The sequence below is a fragment of the Saccopteryx leptura genome, chromosome 13, assembly GCF_036850995.1.
Source record: "Saccopteryx leptura isolate mSacLep1 chromosome 13, mSacLep1_pri_phased_curated, whole genome shotgun sequence".
Taxonomy (NCBI): domain Eukaryota; kingdom Metazoa; phylum Chordata; class Mammalia; order Chiroptera; family Emballonuridae; genus Saccopteryx; species Saccopteryx leptura.
Window position 1 is genome coordinate 3,258,845 of NC_089515.1, and position 10,956 is coordinate 3,269,800.

The 10,956-nt window shown below is 51.5% G+C and overlaps 1 protein-coding gene across 1 annotated transcript in view; it reads right to left on the minus strand.

The window, feature by feature from the left end:
* The window catches only part of MGMT (O-6-methylguanine-DNA methyltransferase), a 221,362-nt gene extending 212,114 nt beyond the window's left edge, over positions 1 to 9,248 (minus strand). Inside the window, exon 1 of the mRNA XM_066354983.1 lies at positions 9,156 to 9,248. The gene's annotated coding sequence lies outside the window, so the exon portion shown is untranslated. The remainder of the gene's footprint in view (positions 1 to 9,155) is intronic.
* Positions 9,249 to 10,956: the final 1,708 nt, after the last annotated feature.

The window sequence follows — 10,956 nt, forward strand, 5'->3', positions numbered from 1 at the left end:
CCACCCCCACCCCTACCTCTCTCTCAAATTAAAAAAAAACAAAACCAAGTTTCTTTGCAACAGTCCTAGGAAGCCTGGCACACCTGGTATGTATTCAGCAAGAACTCTCAACACACAGAAGAAAACAGTCCGTGAGGACATGAGAAGCAGAGCCATTGACGGCCCTTCTGGGGTGACTGTCAGTGCAGAGCAGGCCACAAGCACAGCAGCGTGACCTCAGCCCAGAGATAAAACAAGACAGAGGGGCTGGGAAGTGCTCTAATCACACAAATGGCAGAAAGAAACATTCTTTTTTTTTTTTAAAAAAAAAAAAAAGCTAAGAGGAAGTCTTTAACCCTCTAAGTAGCATGAGCGTTCATATATGGCCTCACTGAAAAGGTTAACAAAACTGAGTACTCAAAGGGTGAAAGCCCACACTTTTGTAGGAAAAACACTAAAGTGATGACGACTCGATCTCACGTGGGTCTGAGCCTGTGGGAGAGCAGCAGCAAGGGCGTCCCGGTCCCTGGAGTCAGAGTGTCTGGGGGACAAAGCACCCAGGTGCCCAGACCCTGAAAGCCCTGCGTCCCGTGGGGTGCACCGTGGGCCCAGGGCAGACGCCAGGCGGGTCTCTCCGTGAGTCTGCCCTCCCAGTGGGCAAGAGAAGACCGAAACGGTGGGTGGTCGTGGACAAAGAATGGATAATGTGGACTTTTAAGACTATTCACTTAATTTCTGCACCGGCACATTCGTTCTAACAGTTATGGAAATGACTTTCAAAAGTAACGTGATGGACCTGCCTCGCATGCCTCCCTCTGAGGACCAGTGGACCTTCAGCCACCAGCCTGCTCTCCGGACCTCACAGCAGGCAGACGGAGGGCCCGAGCGGCAGTGGGAATGTGGCCACTGGACCAGTGGACCTTCAGCCACCAACCTGCTCTCCGGACCTCACAGCAGGCAGACGGAGGGCCCGAGCGGCAGTGGGAATGTGGCCACTGGACCAGGGGACCTTCAGCCACCAACCTGCTCTCCGGACCTCGCGGCCGGCAGACGGAGGGCCTGAGCGGCAGTGGGATCGTGGCCGCTGGCAAACACACGCGACTCACTGCATCCATCTGCCACCACAGATTCCTCTGATGACAGCACCACAGTGACAGAAACAAATTCTTCTGCCCAATAAAGAATGGCACACCTGGGCTTTTCCTGGGATAGCCAGCTAAATTCAGTAACTTTGGGACATACTTCGTTTCTTTTCTTCTCCCATTCTTCTGTGAGCCTCCAGTTGAATGGGACATGCCTGACTAGTACGAGCAGCTGCCAACACTGCATACAGCTCCACGGTCCTCATTCTCCAGGTTCTGGCACCCCACACCTGTCTCCCCCCCCATCACCGCTGTCATTATTGTCACTAGACAACAAGTTCAGGACACTGAGACCTGGAAGCGCCATTTCCAACCTTCACCGAGACCCAGCTTTGACCACTGCTAGAGTGTACAGAGGTCTGCAAAGGCAGGCGGCCTCAATGCGCCTCGTCCTTGACCCCTGTCCAGGTCAGCGGTGTCATCCTGTCTGTCCTAACAACACTCCAACCCATGACCACCCACACCCCTTCGGCCACTGCTCTGGCCTTGACTGCCCTTTGCATGGCCACCCATGTCTCATCATTCAAGTCTCCACTCACAGGTCATTTGCTCAGGAAAACGTTTTTCAAATCATCTTCCACCATGTCCCCTACCCTCTTCCAACAAAGGCCAGACTCTCTCCTGCGGTGCCTGTCACCAGCCCTCACAGCACGTAAACACTGCCCTGTCCCCCGGCCATGATGGGAGGCCCTTGGTGACCAGCTGGGTGCTCACACGGGAACACAGTCTGAGGATACGGGGCCATGAAACCATGTTGTGGTCTGCATCTGAGGAGACCTTACATGTAATTTGTACCCAAAGCCTGACAGTCTCATTGTGAAGCTTCTGCTACGACCTACAGGAAGGTACAGATGGCCCCTCAGGGGGTGGAAGCTGAGGATGCCCCATAATGAGCCTCGCTCCCCACTGCCAATGTTTCTGCCTGAGCGACAGTGGGCACTAGACAATGTCCCACTTCAGAACCCCCGCCAGGCCAAGCGGGAAGGGTCCATTCCCTTTCCTCAACAGACACTGTCCTCTAAAGAAAATGCTTGGTCACACTGCTGTTCAGAAAACATAGCAGAACATAGGTATGGACTGATCTTTGCCACGTCCTGCCTCAAAAGGACTTCTACCAGATTCCTGTGTCACCAGTACAAAGGCAGCATGGCGTGGTGAGCCGTGAGCCTGCACTAAGTTACAAACACGCCTGGCTGAAGGCCGAGCTCCACTCCCACACCCACGCGCATGTGCAGGCTGCACGCTCTCCCAGAGCCAGTCTGCTCACACGCTGAACCGGGATGCTAACAGGGCCGGTGTCATCAGGGCTGTGACAATGGGGTCAGTCCGTCTATGATGGCCTTCAATAGTGTTATTACACTGGCCGGAATCTTCTGGAACTTGAGTAGCTCTACCAGGCCGAACCAAGTACCCCAAAAGAAAACCCATTTACACACACATATACACATACATTATTGTGGATTTTCTAGTTTTCACAAAGCTTGCCTCATGGATCATGTAAACCCTCACTACTGTGGTACTAGCAGTCACACATGGAAAAATACTGTCAGTATGCTGGTGTCCCTGCTGGTTCATGGCCACTGTCAGTGTCAGATTTTGTGTCTGGTCCTTTGGGAAGTTCTTTCAATTTAACAGACGATTAATGTCAAGCCTTCCAGAGACAGTGACTGGGGCCTGTCAGGGACTGGCAGTGCCTGTCGGGAAACCCATGCTAAGCCCACACGCCTGCTCTAGGCCCAGACACCATGAGCTTGTCATCAGCCTGGCATGCCTGCACTCTCTGAACGTTGCCACCTGAGTGGAAAGCACCTTGAGACCAGCCATGTTAGCAGCTCTCAATAATGTCTCCTGTAAAAAAAACAACAATACAGAAACAGGCACCAGAGAAAAATCACCTTCTCAGAGACAAAAGGAATTTCAGAAACCCAGAGAATTAGCACTGAGCTAAGTCATCCTCTAGACCAAACAAAGGTCCGTGACCACCTGGAATCAGACACCTGGGAGGTGGACTCCTTTAGCTGGGACCCCATCTCTAGTCCTGTCTCCACCACAAACAGTTTTGTGACTCAGGCCTCACTGTGTGCCGAGTCTGGCACGATTCCAAATGTGATTCCCTCCCAGGAGCTCCACAATAGCTTTATGAACAGTAGAGACCAAGGCTTGGAAAGATTAAGTAATTTTACTCAAGGTCATAAACAGTAACTAGTAAAACCAGGTCCAAACTGAAGCAGTCCTATTCCCGTGTGTGTGCTCTTATCCCTGTCCACACTGTCCCAAATATGGGTTTGGGTTATATGTAAATCTATAAATCAAGGATGCTAACCCGACTGGAAGGAAACAAGGATGCTGATTGGACTGGAGGGAAACAGGATGCTGATTGGACTGGAGGGAAACAGGATGCTGATTGGACTGGAGGGAAACAAGATGCTGACTGGACTGGAGGGAAACAAGGTGCTGATTGGACTGGAGGGAAACAAGGATGCTGATTGGAGGGAAACAAGGATACTGATTGGACTAAAGGGAAACAGGGATGCTGATTGGACTGGAGGGAAACAGGATGCTGACTGGACTGGAGGGAAACAGGATGCTGATTGGACTGGAGGGAAACAAGATGCTGACTGGACTGGAGGGAAACAGGATGCTGATTGGACTGGAGGGAAACAAGGATGCTGATTGGATTGGAGGGAAACAAGGATACTGATTGGACTAAAGGGAAACAGGGATGCTGATTGGACTGGAGGGAAACAGGATGCTGACTGGACTGGAGGGAAACAGGATGCTGATTGGACTGGAGGGAAACAAGGATACTGATTGGATTGGAGGGAAACAAGGATACTGATTGGACTAAAGGGAAACAGGGATGCTGATTGGACTGGAGGGAAACAGGATGCTGATTGGACTGGAGGGAAACAAGGATGCTGATTGGATTGGAGGGAAACAAGGATGCTGATTGGACTAAAGGGAAACAAGGATGCTGATTGGACTGGAGGGAAACAAGAATACTGATTGGATTGGAGGGAAACAAGGATGCTGATTGGACTAAAGGGAAACAGGGATGCTGATTGGACTGGAGGGAAACAGGATGCTGATTGGACTGGAGGGAAACAAGGATACTGATTGGACTAAAGGGAAACAGGGATGCTGATTGGACTGGAGGGAAACAGGATGCTGATTGGACTGGAGGGAAACAAGGATGCTGATTGGACTAAAGGGAAACAGGATGCTGATTGGACTGGAGGGAAACAAGGATGCTGATTGGACTGAAGGAAAACAGGATGCTGATTGGACTGGAGGGAAACAGGGATGCTGATTGGACTGAAGGGAAACAGGGATGCTGAATGGACTGAAGGGAAACAAGGATTCTGGTTGGTTCCTCACCTTTTTTCCAGTTACAGTTTCATCCTACTACAGGGTTATGGTTCCAAATTAAGATTTCTCTCCGGGCAGATTATTCCATGTGTTTATACTTGCCCAGGTAGAGAGAATAAGTGTGATCCCTCCACCTGATATATGAGGCAGCTGGGGTTTAACAGCTGCCCAAAGTCACCCAATTAGTAAATGGCATCACCAGAACCTGTCCCCTCACAATTCTGGCTCTTACTAAGTAAAAACTCAGGTCCATAAATATGTATTCTGTTGTGTATCAGAAAGTCAACCCTCACTTCAGACCGTGAAAAGTTTCTACCCGGAGAGGGAGAGAAAGGAAGGAAAAAAAGGAGAGATAGGAGTGAAATACAATATGCTTAACGTGTGTGTATAAAACGCATGCCAAAGTTTTGGTAACATCTGCATCTCCTGTCATAACCACAAGACCGAAAACTACAACGCTACGATAACAGGTTGGGTTTGCAATTTGTCGAGGCTCACACGTCTCTGAGGAGTTACAAAACCGTACACACAAACCCATCAGCACAGGCAGCCAAGAGCGACGCCAGCGCCCGGGATCTGTTAGGGAGGTCTGCCAATAATCTGTGTTTTCAACCAGCATCCTCAGTGAGTCTGACACCATCAGGGCTCAGACGCTGCTCCCCTACTGCTCAGGGCTACCCCACTCCAAGGAAAGCAGCGGGTCCCATGTTCCAGCGGTGGCTCTTATTAGTGACATCAAAGAGGGTAAAAATCTGAAGGTGGTCCCTAATTTTAATCCTTTCCATTGGAGAGTAAACTGTAGCTAACAGTGTTAAAACAAATGAGAAATAACTACCACTTCTATATTAAATTTCAACATTTCCATGTCCCATCCCCTCTTCCGCCTGAGACCCGATTCACTCTCTTCACCCATCTCGATACCGTTCAACAGCCAGTGCTGGAATTGCCCAATCTGTCAATAAGGTAAGAGTTTTCTAAACAACTATCTATATGACTCAATTTGTCAGTAAAAACTGCCACCAGCGCTGTGCTTGCAGAAAAATGTCCATAAATGCATTATTGCGACGGGCAGATCGATGTCTATAATAAAAACAAATAGATTTAACAAGGGCCTGCTGTTCCAAGGGATGCCATTGGTGGACGGCGCATTCAGGGTTGCCCCAGACTTCTGGGAATGGGCTATAGAGCTCAGGTTGGATACTCTGCTGACTTCACAAGTGTTACGGGTAGGAAATTATTCTAACAAGAAAATTTTCGAAGTAGTCGAGTGAACATACTAGGCATTTAGAGCTCTCTCCCAATCCCTTTCCTGGTTACCCACCCACAAACACACGCGACAGCAAATGTAATAACGTAAGAATGTGTTTATAGAATTTCTAACTGGTTTCACTATAGCGGCATCACAGGACAAACGAGTTTACTGCAGGTGGGGGGAGGAGACATAAGGCCTGCTACCCTCCCTCTGTTAAGCCCCCAATCTAACAGAAAACAAATTGTGGTACAGAAAAACAAGTTTCAGCATTCAACCCGTGGCCAAGGATGTCACTGCTGTGTCAGAGGCCCCTGGGGCCGCCTGTTTATTCAGCTATTTAGTAGACATCAAGAGGGTGGGCTGCCATAGACTGGTTCATTTGCCAGCGACTCTGTGCACTTTGGCAAGACAGGGTCTGTGACAGATTTACACATGAGCCAGAGCAGCCCAAACCACTCTGCTTCCTTCAAAGGTTACAAAAGGTCACAAGAATGATTTATTCCTCTTCTCAGACAGTTCATTCTAACAGCTACGTAAAGGGGAAGGCTCTTCACTGTATTCCATATATTCATTAATTCTTTATAGGGTTTCCCCAAACCCTATGGCCCTCCTGCTCAAGTTATTTCTTACTATTAATTTTTTTTAAGTCAAAAGAACACTAGACTATTTCTTTCTACTAACCAACAGATGTGTGGCAGTTACCAAATATGCATGATGCAGTATTTTGTCTACAACCTGAGTCTAAAACTTTCATCCACCTATGCCTTGGACAGGCCTTCAGAGCTAACAGAATGGGAAAAGTGATGGACCAAGGGAAAACTAACGCTCCTAAACAACCCCCACCCCCCCAACCAGATTAACTATATACACACACACTTTCATTTCAGACCAAGAATAGTGCATTGGGGTGGTTCATTTATCATGAGTGTATGCGAAAATGCAGGTGCACAATCCACTCTCATCCCACAGTAATATTATAGTTTATGTGTCTGATTTTATCATCTTTCAGGTTTTGTTTATATAATATTCTTTGATAACACCCAATCTCTTTCACATTTTTCCACTGATTTGAGAGCAGGGGGAAAAAGGAAGGAAGGAAGGAGGGAAGGAGAGGGAGAAAGGAGGAGGAGGGGGAAGAGGGAGAGGGAGGGTGAGAGAGAGGGGAGAAGAAGGAAGAGGGGGGGAGAGAGGAGGAGAGAGAGGAGGAGAGAGGGGGGAGAGAGGGGGAAAGGGGGGAGAGAGAGAAGCATCAACTCATTGTGCCACTTAGATGTTCCATCTAGTTGTGTATTCATTGGTTGCTTCTCATATGTGCCCAGACCAGGGATCAAACCCACCACCTCAGGGTGCCAGGACACTTTATTCACTGAACCACCTGACCAGTTACTCCTCATCTCTTTCAGAAAGTAGCTGAGTCAGAGGCTATCCATCCCAGGAAACAGGGTCAGGGAGGGCTGTGACAGTGGCCCAAGGAACTCTGGGCCTTTCAGAGACTAAATGCATGTATGGAGTAACCAGAGACACAACAGGAAGTCAGGACCCTCAGGGAAAGTGGACCTAGAAGAAGAACTTCCTGTTGAGCAAGGGCACTGGGCAGGGTCAGAGATAGATGTGAAAACAAGCCCGACGACCATGCTAACAGATGACCACGAGGAAGGAGAATTCAGAAAATCACGGCTTTTCTTCCTTTTCTTTTCTCCTATCAAGAAGACACCATCAACTAAAAAGAGCACTGATGCCCCCAAAAGGGAGTTGGAATAGAACAGTCTTAGTGGTCTGAATCACTGGCTTCTAAATAGCCTCTGTAAAATAAGGAAAATAGACACAATCCAGTAAGTTTATATTATTAAAAAAAACACTGAGAATAGTAACTGTGTTGGGTTCTTGAGAAGAGACAAGGACTCGAGGAGAAACTTGGCAGGACACCAGGGAGGTCGGTGCCTCTGCAGGCCTGGTCTCCCCTCTTCCCTGGATGCAGGATGGATAAGGGTACAGGGAACCCCAGGACAGAGGCCCGAATGGAAGACAAGGTCCAGGGGAGGCTCAACTGACCGCCAATCAGGACCAAAACAGAGAGAAAACAGAAAGGACTGAGAGTCTCTCAGCAGCTGAACAGGAGTGAGATGTGTATCAGCGCGTCTGCACCAGCCATCCAAACCTGGCTCTACAGTCGGGAAGCCTTTTTAAAGCAGTGTCTAATAATAGTTCAATCTAGCTCTTGGAATACAGACTCTTTTTAATGAAAAGAACACTTGCATAGAAAAGTATCTGAGTGTACTGTACCTGAGGCCTGGTTCAGCCAGCCCCCAGACTGCCGCAGACAGAGCTCTGTGGTGCAAATTCTAACCACAAGACAAGCAGCCCAGGAAGCCAGGGAAGCCCTGCAGGGCAAGGCCTGTCCCCCTCTGCTACTTGCAGACTCTGGACCTTAGGAAGTACGGGCTTGGTGTGAACCGCCTTACCATACGAGTTAATCCAGTGTCAACTATCAGCTTGGAGGAAAGGTTACGCTGTTTCCTTACACTTGCTTTACAATGCTTCCCACCCCCATAGTGTGATAGGTTTCTTTGTATCTGTTTCACCTCCCTGAGGGTTCCAGGCACTGAGGACTCGGGACAACAGCCAAACCATCTTCTGATCTGTTCCAGACAGGGAGGTGAAACCCGGCTTTGGGACTTCACAGGCTCACAGGTAAATAACCAGTCCAGTGCCTCCAACAGCAGTGACCAAAGCCACCTCCCGTCCTGGGATTACGGTCTCCTCAACCAAGCAGACGCTGCGCCCACATATCCACCAGAACCCGTCTCCAGGACATAAAGCCACCGCGGCGCTTGGAAGCCCGGGCCGTGATCTGTCTCCTGCATGACCAGCACCTGGGGATTGCGGGGTCAGGTGCGAACGGCCCTCAACCTCCTCTGCTACTCCAGGTGTCCAGGTACACCACCACCCACGATAACGAGGACCCGCACGTGGTGCTCCCTCCTCTCCGCCTTCTCAGACGAGAGAAACGGGGCATTCGGCACAAGGAGGACGCTGAAGGTTTGCTGCAAGGAAAGGCCCAAGAAGCTTCTGGAAGCTTCTGGGGACCAACACAGGGCGCGGTGCCCCCTGGGCGCTGTGAGCAGAGCGGGGCAGCAGGTGGGCAGTGATGGCGGGAAGGTGTTGGCCAAGTGGAGGGGACAGCACGGGCGGCCGAGTCACTGTAGAGCAACTCGGTCCGGGAACCGCAGAGCTGGGCACACGTGGGCACACCTGGACACACCTGAGCATCCGTGCGGGGTGGGTGGGGGTCTGGGCGGGCTGCACATGCTCAGTGAGGAGTGGGCGGCTGGACTGTCCCATGGGCCGCACACGCCCGCCCTCTGCAGGGAGAGCCCTGCACTTAGGCAAGAGGGCGGCACCCCGACACTCACCGCGTTGCCCAGGGCGCTGACCTCAAGCAGCAGCGGGCGCAGAGAAGCGAAATGGTGGGGGAACGAGGGCAGTCCCGGCACGTCCGGGGCGGGGGGGGCGGGGCCTGGGCGTGCAGGGAAGTGGGCCCTGGGGAGAGGGGCGGGGCCTGGTCGCACGGGGAGATAGACGGGACTCGGGGGCGGGGCCTGGTCGCACGGGGAGACCGGCGAAACTCGGGGGCGGGGCCGAGTGGCGGAGCAGGGCGGGGCCTGGACAGGCGGAAAAACAGAGCCGCGCGCGGGGGCGGGGCCGACAGCGGTCTCCTCCTCTCCGGCCTAGGTCGGAGCATGCCCAGTGTGGTGGCATCCACGCTGACCCCGCTCCGCGCAGCCTCTCAGGCTGCCTGTGCAGCACCGGCCGGCCCTGCAGCCCCGCGGGTTCGTGTCCGCCGTGTGCTCTTACTGCCACAAGCCCTTGAGGCCGGTACAAGCCAGGCCACGCCCTCCCCGCCATTCGGCCGTGTGTCTCAGTTTACCTAGTATCAGCCCCTTCGTGTGGTGCCTCTGGCTGCTTGCCGGGAGAGGTGTGTGCCAGGTGCACCCAGTAAACGCGTTGCTGGTGCCCGCGTTGAGGTGACTGTACGCAGAGCACGGGCTGCTCCCGCTGAGCAGGCACCTGCAGGACCCGGCAGGGCACCATTCGGACTCAGGGCTCAAGCACAGGGGCCTGGGTCAGCCTCTAGTGCCGGTGGCAGGTAGAGGCGTTCCGGTCCCTCAGATGCTGCCTGGTCACTAAGACCTACACACACCCCAGCTCCTGGGCCCAGTCTCAGTGCTTTTCAGTGAGCACATGGGTGCCAGACACAGCTTACTGTTGTTTGGACATTATTATGAGTTTAATTGTGTCCCCAGAAAAAGATATGTTGGAATCCTAACCCCCAACCCCACCCCCAGTACTCAGAATGTGCCGTTATTTGGAGATAGTCTTTTTAATGAGGCAACAAGTTAAAATGGGGTCATTTGGGTGGGGCCCCTAATCCAACATGACTAGTGTCCCTATAAGCAGAAGGCCACGTGGAGATGGAAGATGAGAGTGAAGAAACACCTGGGACGACCAGCAGGAAGGGCAGAAGGAACACATCCTGCCCTAGACACCTTGATTTCAGGCTTAGGCAGGAAACTGACTCCTTTGTTGTTTCAAGCCACTCAGTTTGTGGTTCTTTTTAGGCAGTCCTCAGAAACAAAAAAGAAAAACTGTATCCAACTTCATTGGCATAATAACGCCAGATAGCTGTATCTCCCCTGCAGCTATAGGGAGGTCTCTTACCCTTTGACCATTTCAGGGTATCTCATCCCTGGGTGGGGGACAGTTCCTAAGCCACCATGCTGTGGACCTCCTAGGTTCTGTTTTTGTTTTTAATCGGAAAGAAACCTTGACCTTCTCAGTGTGTATAACTCCTCTATACACTTGCCCAGAAGTCATTCCTCGGTGGTTGTGACTTGCCCAGAAGTCATTCCTCGGTGGTTATGACTTGCATGACTCAATGTGTTAATGTTGATACTCAAACGCTGCTCAGAGGACCTCAGCAGTGATTGCTTTGTGAGGGCCCTGGTGCCCCCCCCACACACACACACACAGACTACACTGTGGGGACTCTCTCAAGGCCCCCACCCCAGGATGCACCTTGGCTGACATGTTTGAAAGAGCCGCTCGTAGAGAATGAAGTATGCCCTGGGTCCACAGTGGTGACCAAATCAAGGCACCTCTCCCCCAGGGAGCATTAACGCTGCCTCAGAATCCCTGTCAGCGCCGCTTCTGACA